Consider the following 10765-nt stretch of genomic DNA (forward strand, 5'->3'; position numbering starts at 1 on the left):
TGGATTCAAATGTCCCTTTCCTCCCTCAATCGTGCCCGTCAGCAGCTATTCTAATGTTGCTGCCAACGGGTGCGACATGTTTATTTCAGCTCGCTACCCCCAGGGGAAACAAGCTGAAATGTGTGCAAAGAGACCCATTTGGGCAACCAAACGGTGTCTTTTCATGATCGCGCCCATTACTTTATTCAGGTTTAGGTGCTTTGTGCACCTAAACCAGAGTGTAATGGGCGCAATAATTGAGGGCATTTGAATTTCCCTTATATGTGTGTGTGTGTGATATACACACAGACACACATACTGTATTTCTTTATATAATGGACACCTCAGTTTCTATTCATTCATGTCCTGCCCCCTACTCTGTCAGACCCCTTCCCCTCTACTTTTCTGACCCCAAACGCCACTCATTCTTGTTGAGTGCTGGTGGGCCCATTCAGAATTTTGCTATGGGGCCCACAAAGGTCTAGTTACGCCACTGGGCAGGGTTATAGAGGAGGCGGTGCAAGGCATCCTGGGAACAGTCAAAGCTTTAGCCTGTTGGTGCCTTGGATCAAGATCCAACTCTACACCCCGATGTTAGTGTAGTGCCTTTTGGGGTTAAGGTTTTACAGAAAGTTACAGGTTTTTTTAATTTAGTAAAATATGCCCCATTTTAAAGATAGGGCATTTACATTTGTTGCACCTGTGCAGTACATAGCAGCCTGCAGGGCATGTACAGTGGCTTCATTTGGGTGCACATACATTGCCGGCTCCTGGTCGCAAACTGAAATTATTGTGTGTAAGTGGAATTAGCGGTGTTTATGTCATACAGGGGGGTTGGGGAGGTTTGTGGTTGGTGGGGGGCACGCTGTGTGATTATTATCCTGCATCTATACATACATGCGCTAACACCTGGACATACACTGATGTACCCACACCTAATATCCATACATACACGCCCTGACACCTGGACATACACCAACATTTCCACACCTGCATCTATACATACACATGCTGACACCTGGACATACACCAACATACAAGCACCTGCATCTATATATACACGCGCTGACAAATGGACATACACCGACGTACCCACACTTGCATCTATACATACATGCACTGACATCTGGACATACAAGCACCTGCATCTATACATACACGCGCTGACACCTGAACCTACACTGACGTTCCCACACCTGCATCTATACATACACATTCTGACACCTGGACATACACAGACGTACCCACACCTGCATCTATACATACACGCGTTGACACCTGGACGTACACTGACGTACACACACCTACATCTATATATGCATGGATGCAAATGTGGGTACGTCTGTATACGTCCAGGTGTTAGCATGTGTATGTATAGATGTTAGGTGTGGGTACATCAGTGTATGTCCAGGTGTCAGCACATGTATGTATAGATTCACATGTGGGTAAGCCGGTGTACGTCCACGTGTCAGCATGTGTAGGTATAGATGCAGGTGTGGGTACGTTGGTGTACGTTTAGGGGTCAGCGTGTTTATGTATAGATGTTGGTGTGTGTATGTCAGTGTACGTACAGATATAGGTGTGTGTATGTATGTATGTATGTATGTATATGTATAGAGGAAGGTGTGATACATACATATAACACATACATGATAGATACATACATATATCACACACACGATAGATAGATAGATAGATAGATAGATAGAACGAACACATACATACAAGATAGATAGATACATATATATACACACATACGATAGATAGATAGATAGATAGATAGATAGATAGATACACATATATATATATATATATATATCACAAACATATATGATTCATACATATATCACACACACATACATGATACATACATGAGAAAGACCTGGGATGGTGATGAGGCCAGGGCCCCCTGCTGATGTTGCATTGAGGAAGGCAGTGTTCCAGGGCGGATGCCAGTCGGGGAGAGCGCCGCGCAGCCCGGGAAAAATACTGCTGAGGAGCTACATCTGGAAGAGCCCCTGGGAGGGAGAGTGCCACATGCCCCATCCTGCGTGGCAGACTCTGCAGGCCTGCACATGGGAAGGGAGGTCTCTGGCCACACATACTCACCCTTCTGCTGAAGCCCCGCTGCTGTCCCCATCAGCGCTCTCCAGCGGGGAGCGGGGCCAGGATGAACCTCAACCTGTGAGAACTATCTTCATGATCAAGAGATCTCATATGCAAGATAAGTATGTGTTGGAATAGGGCTGGGGAGGGCGGCTGCTCGGGCACCCCCCCGTCAAGTTAAGGAGATTTAACTGAGGAAGCACAAGGGAACTCTCGTCTGGGGACAACAACTGCAGGGAGACCACATCTTTTCAGATGAACATGGGAGGGCGGAAGGCTGCCTAATACTGAAGCACCCTCAGACATTAAACCATATGCAACAACTATTGCAAGCATTCCTTGGGGAAGGTCTGCAGCAGACGGATTTGCATACGGTGATGTCATCCAAGCAGTGGGCCAAAGTTGGCTGGAACCCTCATCTGTATATGAAAAGAGAAAAGGGGCATGCAGGGCATGGCGGCCTTTTGCGGCGCTTGTATAACCCCAAGTTTGCATTAAACACCCCCACCCTCCTTCGGTGTGGGGCTCATGTTGGCCATGCCCAAGCCCCTGAAGCATTCAAGCTGATTTCTTGCAGCAGCTGGGCACTGTAACAGCTTCAGAGCTGCTCTACAAGACAAGTAAAAGGGTGTGGGCCCTGCAGCACCACCTGTAGTTTGCATACACACATATATAGGACAGCATCTCTTATATGCCCCAGGGTCAATAAAATAGTATCCTTGTCTAGGCTATCCATCCCCTCAGATAATTAGATATCACCTTGTTTTCGCATTAAACAGACTTCCACATGAGAAAGCAGCAAGGATGCAGTGGCGTTAATGTTTCCTGGTGTCAACTTGTATTATTTCAGTAGACATTGAAATGAGGATGCATCTTGCTGCCTTTCCAATGAAGCAAGTTTAATTTAGTAATAGGTGAAAAACCATCCCTACAAAGGTGTTAATCAGAGACTTGGCTTTGTGGACACTTTTCAGAGAACAAATTTGTTAGCATAAAAATAAAGCCAGAAAATGAAGAGCTGTTTAATCACTCAATTGGATTTTTTTTGCCAGCATATTTTTTTTCTCTGCAACCCACTGCTAAATTGTGCTTCCTAGCTGTTTTTTATAAAATCACTGAATCAAATCTAACTCTGATTACATCAGAGAAGGCCAGGTACCCTACACAATAAGAGGGGGTTTGAAATTTTGACTTGTCTACTTAAATATCACCAAAATCTGATCACAAGGTCAATTACGTTCCTGGGTGGGATTGAACCACCAACCTTTTGGTTAATAGCCTTACACACTAACCAATTGCACCACAGAGACACTTTGCAAAAAGTACATACTGACAAAGGCTAATAAGCATACATCTAGAACGTTTCCTAGAAAAACATTAAAAAGTCAATAATCTGGAGAGTTTTTGTAAGATGTTTCTTCCATCAACCAATGAAGAAACACATTGGTACTTTCCCATGATGAGTGAGTGCTTCAGGATCTCTTGCACTTACATGTGCAGCAGAGTACTGCAATGGAAGCATGCTGGGCCCATTACCCAGAGATAGCTAGATTGAAACTATCCTCTGCTATATGCATTTTTTTTGTTAATTAAAGTAATCCAAAACTGGGATTGATATTTTGTCTCTTTTATTTTTACTTAAAGTACAATAACTTTTACCATTTTAAGTTGTTTTAATAGTATATTGACAGTATTGTTTTCTTTCAAAAATCCACTTCATTTTCTTTACCCTATTATTAAAATGGTAATTGACAAAAACAAACTACATTGTCACCAGAAGAGCAATACAAAATGTACAAGTGATATATTAAAATCATCTTTCCAGCTTGAATTTCAATGATGCATTGGGGCAACGATTTTGGGAGAAACATCTTCACCCTTAAATAAAGATTTTCTTAATTCCTTACCTGTGTGCTAATTAGATATCACCTTGTTTTCACATTAAACAGACTTCCACATGAGAAAGCAGCAAGGATGCAGTGGCGTTAATGTTTCCTGGTGTCAACCTGTATTATTTCAGTAGACATTGAAATGAGGATGCATCTTGCTGCCTTTCCAATGAAGCAAGTTTAATTTAGTAATAGGTGAAAAACCATCCCTACAACGGTGTTAATCAGAGACTTGGCTTTGTGGACACTTTTCAGAGAACAAATTTGTTAGCATAAAAATAAAGCCAGAAAATAAAGAGCTGTTTAATCACTCAATTGGATTTTTTTTGCCAGCATATTTTTTTTCTCTGCAACCCACTGCTAAATTGTGCTTCCTAGCTGTTTTTTATAAAATCACTGAATCAAATCTAACTCTGATTACATCAGAGAAGGCCAGGTACCCTACACAATAAGAGGGGGTTTGAAATTTTGACTTGTCTACTTAAATATCACCAAAATCTGATCACAAGGTCAATTACGTTCCTGGGTGGGATTGAACCACCAACCTTTTGGTTAATAGCCTTACACACTAACCAATTGCACCACAGAGACACTTTGCAAAAAGTACATACTGACAAAGGCTAATAAGCATACATCTAGAACGTTTCCTAGAAAAACATTAAAAAGTCAATAATCTGGAGAGTTTTTGTAAGATGTTTCTTCCATCAACCAATGAAGAAACACATTGGTACTTTCCCATGATGAGTGAGTGCTTCAGGATCTCTTGCACTTACATGTGCAGCAGAGTACTGCAATGGAAGCATGCTGGGCCCATTACCCAGAGATAGCTAGATTGAAACTATCCTCTGCTATATGCATTTTTTTTGTTAATTAAAGTAATCCAAAACTGGGATTGATATTTTGTCTCTTTTATTTTTACTTAAAGTACAATAACTTTTACCATTTTAAGTTGTTTTAATAGTATATTGACAGTATTGTTTTCTTTCAAAAATCCACTTCATTTTCTTTACCCTATTATTAAAATGGTAATTGACAAAAACAAACTACATTGTCACCAGAAGAGCAATACAAAATGTACAAGTGATATATTAAAATCATCTTTCCAGCTTGAATTTCAATGATGCATTGGGGCAACGATTTTGGGAGAAACATCTTCACCCTTAAATAAAGATTTTCTTAATTCCTTACCTGTGTGCTAATTAGATATCACCTTGTTTTCACATTAAACAGACTTCCACATGAGAAAGCAGCAAGGATGCAGTGGCGTTAATGTTTCCTGGTGTCAACCTGTATTATTTCAGTAGACATTGAAATGAGGATGCATCTTGCTGCCTTTCCAATGAAGCAAGTTTAATTTAGTAATAGGTGAAAAACCATCCCTACAACGGTGTTAATCAGAGACTTGGCTTTGTGGACACTTTTCAGAGAACAAATTTGTTAGCATAAAAATAAACCAGAAAATGAAGAGCTGTTTAATCACTCAATTGGATTTTTTTGCCAGCATATTTTTTTTCTCTGCAACCCACTGCTAAATTGTGCTTCCTAGCTGTTTTTTATAAAATCACTGAATCAAATCTAACTCTGATAACATCAGAGAAGGCCAGGTACCCTACACAATAAGATGGGGTTTGAAATTTTGACTTGTCTACTTAAATATCACCAAAATCTGATCACAAGGTCAATTACATCCCTGGGTGTGATTGAACCACCAACCTTTTGGTTAATAGCCTTACACACTAACCAATTGCACCACAGAGACACTTTGCAAAAGTCCATACTGACAAAGGCTAATAAGCATTCATCTAGAACGTTTCCTAGAAAAACTTTAAAAAGTCAATAATCTGGAGAGTTTTTGTAAGATGTTTCTTCCATCAACCAATGAAGAAACACATTGGTACTTTCCCATGATGAGTGAGTGCTTCAGGATCTCTTGCACTTACATGTGCAGCAGAGTACTGCAATGGAAGCATGCTGGGCCCATAACCCAGAGGTAGGCAGATTGAAACTATCCTTTGCTATATGCATTTTTTTTGTTAATTAAAGTAATCCAAAACAGGGATTGATATTTTGGCTCTTTTATTTTTACTTAAAGTACAATAACTTTTACCATTTTAATTTGTTTTGATAGTATATTGACAGTATTGTTTTCTTTCAAAAATTACTTAATTTTCTTTACCCTATTATTAAAATTGTAATTGACAAAAACAAACTACATTGTCACCAGAAGAGCAATACAAAATGTACAAGTGATATATTAAAATCATCTTTCCAGCTTGAATTTCAATGATGCATTGGGGCAACGATTTTGTGAGAAACATCTTCACCCTTAAATAAAGATTTTCTTAATTCCTTACCTGTGTGCTAATTAGATATCACCTTGTTTTCACATTAAACAGACTTCCACATGAGAAAGCAGCAAGGATGCAGTGGCGTTAATGTTTCCTGGTGTCAACCTGTATTATTTCAGTAAACATTGAAATGAGGATGCATCTTGCTGCCTTTCCAATGAAGCAAGTTTAATTTAGTAATAGGTGAAAAACCATCCCTACAAAGGTGTTAATCAGAGACTTGGCTTTGTGGACACTTTTCAGAGAACAAATTTGTTAGCATAAAAATAAAGCCAGAAAATGAAGAGCTGTTTAATCACTCAATTTGATTTTTCTGCCAGCATATTTTTTTTCTCTGCAACCCACTGCTAAATTGTGCTTCCTAGCAGTTTTTTTATAAAATCACTGAATCAAATCTAACTCTGATTACATCAGAGAAGGCCAGGTACCCAACACAATAAGAGGGGGTTTGAAATTTTGACTTGTCTACTTAAATATCACCAAAATCTGATCACAAGGTCAATTACGTCCCTGGGTGGGATTAAACCACCAACCTTTTGGTTAATAGCCGAACACACTAACCGATTGCGCCACAGAGACACTTTGCAAAAAGTACATACTGACAAAGGCTAATAAGCATACATCTAGAACGTTTCCTAGAAAAACATTAAAAAATCAATAATCTGGAGAGTTTTTGTAAGATGTTTCTTCTATCAACCAACGAATAAACACATTGGTACTTTCCCATGATGAGTGAGTGCTTCAGGATCTCTTGCACTTACATGTGCAGCAGAGTACTGCAATGGAAGCATGCTGGACCCATAACCCAGAGGTAGGCAGATTGAAACTATCCTTTGCTATATGCATTTTTTTTTGTTAATTTAAGTAATCAAAACTGGGATTGATATTTTTGCTCTTTTATTTTTACTTAAAGTACAATAACTTTTACCATTTTAATTTGTTTTAATAGTATATTGACAGTATAGTTTTCTTTCAAAAATCCACTTAATTTTCTTTACCCTATTATTAAAATGGTAATTGACAAAAAAAACTACATTGTCACCAGAAGAGCAATACAAAATGTACAAGTGATATATTAAAATCATCTTTCCAGCTTGAATTTCAATGATGCATTGGGGCAACAATTTTGTGAGAAACATCTTCACCCTTAAATAAAGATTTTCGTAATTCCTTACCTGTGTGCTAATTAGATATCACCTTGTTTTCACATTAAACAGACTTCCACATGAGAAAGCAGCAAGGATGCAGTGGCGTTAATGTTTCCTGGTTTCAACCTGTATTATTTCAGTAGACATTGAAATGAGGATGCATCTTGCTGCCTTTCCAATGAAGCAAGTTTTATTTAGTAATAGGTGAAAAACCATCCCTACAAAGGTGTTAATCAGAGACTTGGCTTTGTGGACACTTTTCAGAGAACAAATTTGTTAGCATAAAAATAAAGCCAGAAAATGAAGAGCTGTTTAATCACGCAATTTGATTTTTTTGCCAGCATATTTCTTTTTCTCTGCAACCCACTGCTAAATTGTGCTTCCTAGATGTTTTTATAAAATCACTGAATCAAATCTAACTCTGATTACATCTGAGAAGGCCAGGTACCCTACACAATAACAGGGGGTATGAAATTTGACTTGTCTACTTAAAGATCACCAAAATCTGATAACAAGGTCAATTACGTCCCTGGGTGGGATTGAACCACCAACCTTTTGGTTAATAGCCTTACACACTAACCAATTGCACCACAGAGACACTTTGCAAAAGTCCATACTGACAAAGGCTAATAAGCATTCATCTAGAACGTTTCCTAGAAAAACTTTAAAAAGTCAATAATCTGGAGAGTTTTTGTAAGATGTTTCTTCCATCAACCAATGAAGAAACACATTGGTACTTTCCCATGATGAGTGAGTGCTTCAGGATCTCTTGCACTTACATGTGCAGCAGAGTACTGCAATGGAAGCATGCTGGGCCCATAACCCAGAGGTAGGCAGATTGAAACTATCCTTTGCTATATGCATTTTTTTTTGTTAATTAAAGTAATCCAAAACTGGGATTGATATTTTGGCTCTTTTATTTTTACTTAAAGTACAATAACTTTTACCATTTTAATTTGTTTTGATAGTATATTGACAGTATTGTTTTCTTTTAAAAATCCACTTAATTTTCTTTACCCTATTATTAAAATTGTAATTGACAAAAACAAACTACATTGTCACCAGAAGAGCAATACAAAATGTACAAGTGATATATTAAAATCATCTTTCCAGCTTGAATTTCAATGATGCATTGGGGCAACGATTTTGTGAGAAACATCTTCACCCTTAAATAAAGATTTTCTTAATTCCTTACCTGTGTGCTAATTAGATATCACCTTGTTTTCACATTAAACAGACTTCCACATGAGAAAGCAGCAAGGATGCAGTGGCGTTAATGTTTCCTGGTGTCAACCTGTATTATTTCAGTAAACATTGAAATGAGGATGCATCTTGCTGCCTTTCCAATGAAGCAAGTTTAATTTAGTAATAGGTGAAAAACCATCCCTACAAAGGTGTTAATCAGAGACTTGGCTTTGTGGACACTTTTCAGAGAACAAATTTGTTAGCATAAAAATAAAGCCAGAAAATGAAGAGCTGTTTAATCACTCAATTGGATTTTTCTGCCAGCATATTTTTTTTCTCTGCAACCCACTGCTAAATTGTGCTTCCTAGCAGTTTTTTATAAAATCACTGAATCAAATCTAACTCTGATTACATCAGAGAAGGCCAGGTACCCTACACAATAAGAGGGGGTTTGAAATTTTGACTTGTCTACTTAAATATCACCAAAATCTGATCACAAGTTTAATTAGGTCCCTGGGTGGGATTGAACCACCAACCTTTCGGTTAATAGCCGAACACACTAACCGATTGCGCCACAGAGACACTTTGCAAAAAGTGCCTACTGACAAAGGCTAATAAGCATACATCTAGAACGTTTCCTAGAAAAACATTAAAAAATCAATAATCTGGAGAGTTTTTGTAAGATGTTTCTTCCATCAACTAACGAATAAACACATTGGTACTTTCCCATGATGAGTGAGTGCTTCAGGATCTCTTGCACTTACATGTGCAGCAGAGTACTGCAATGGAAGCATGCTGGACCCATAACCCAGAGGTAGGCAGATTGAAACTATCCTTTGCTATATGCATTTTTTTTGTTAATTTAAGTAATCAAAACTGGGATTGATATTTTTGCTCTTTTATTTTTACTTAAAGTACAATAACTTTTACCATTTTAATTTGTTTTAATAGTATATTGACAGTATAGTTTTCTTTCAAAAATCCACTTAATTTTCTTTACCCTGTTATTAAAATGGTAATTGACAAAAAAAACTACATTGTCACCAGAAGAGCAATACAAAATGTACAAGTGATATATTAAAATCATCTTTCCAGCTTGAATTTCAATGATGCATTGGGGCAACAATTTTGTGAGAAACATCTTCACCCTTAAATAAAGATTTTCGTAATTCCTTACCTGTGTGCTAATTAGATATCACCTTGTTTTCACATTAAACAGACTTCCACATGAGAAAGCAGCAAGGATGCAGTGGCGTTAATGTTTCCTGGTGTCAACCTGTATTATTTCAGTAGACATTGAAATGAGGATGCATCTTGCTGCCTTTCCAATGAAGCAAGTTTAATTTAGTAATAGGTGAAAAACCATCCCTACAAAGGTGTTAATCAGAGACTTGGCTTTGTGGACACTTTTCAGAGAACAAATTTGTTAGCATAAAAATAAAGCCAGAAAATGAAGAGCTGTTAAATCAAGCAATTTGATTTTTTTGCAAGCATTTTTCTTTTTCTCTGCAACCCACTGCTAAATTGTGCTTCCTAGATGTTTTTATAAAATCACTGAATCAAATCTAACTCTGATTACATCAGAGAAGGCCAGGTACCCTACACAATAAGAGGGGGTTTGAAATTTTGACTTGTCTACTTAAATATCACCAAAATCTGATAACAAGGTCAATTACGTCCCTGGGTGGGATTGAACCACCAACCTTTTGGTTAATAGCCATACACACTAACTGATTGCGCCACAGAGACACTTTGCAAAAGTACATACTGACAAAGGCTAATAAGCATTCATCTAAAACGTTTCCTAGAAAAACTTAATAAAGTCAATAATCTGGAGAGTTTTTGTAAGATGTTTCTTCTATCAACCAACGAAGAAACACATTGGTACTTTCCCATGATGAGTGAGTGCTTCAGGATCTCTTGCACTTACATGTGCAGCACAGTACAGCAATGGAAGCATGCTGGGCCCATAACCCAGAGGTAGGCAGATTGAAACTATCCTCTGCTATATGCATTTTTTTGTTTGTTAATTAAAGTATTCCAAAACTGGGATTGATATTTTGGCTCTTTTATTTTTACTTAAAGTACAATAACTTTTACCATTTTAATT

General features: G+C 37.9%; 1 non-coding gene across 1 annotated transcript; it reads right to left on the reverse strand.

Moving 5' to 3' along the window:
- Window positions 1-9163: 9163 nt before the first annotated feature.
- On the reverse strand, window positions 9164-9237 carry TRNAN-AUU (transfer RNA asparagine (anticodon AUU)). Its single transcript has one exon. It is a non-coding gene; the product is annotated as a tRNA-Asn (tRNA).
- Window positions 9238-10765: the final 1528 nt, after the last annotated feature.

This window comes from Pseudophryne corroboree, unplaced genomic scaffold, assembly GCF_028390025.1.
Source record: "Pseudophryne corroboree isolate aPseCor3 unplaced genomic scaffold, aPseCor3.hap2 scaffold_517, whole genome shotgun sequence".
In the NCBI taxonomy this organism is placed as follows: domain Eukaryota; kingdom Metazoa; phylum Chordata; class Amphibia; order Anura; family Myobatrachidae; genus Pseudophryne; species Pseudophryne corroboree.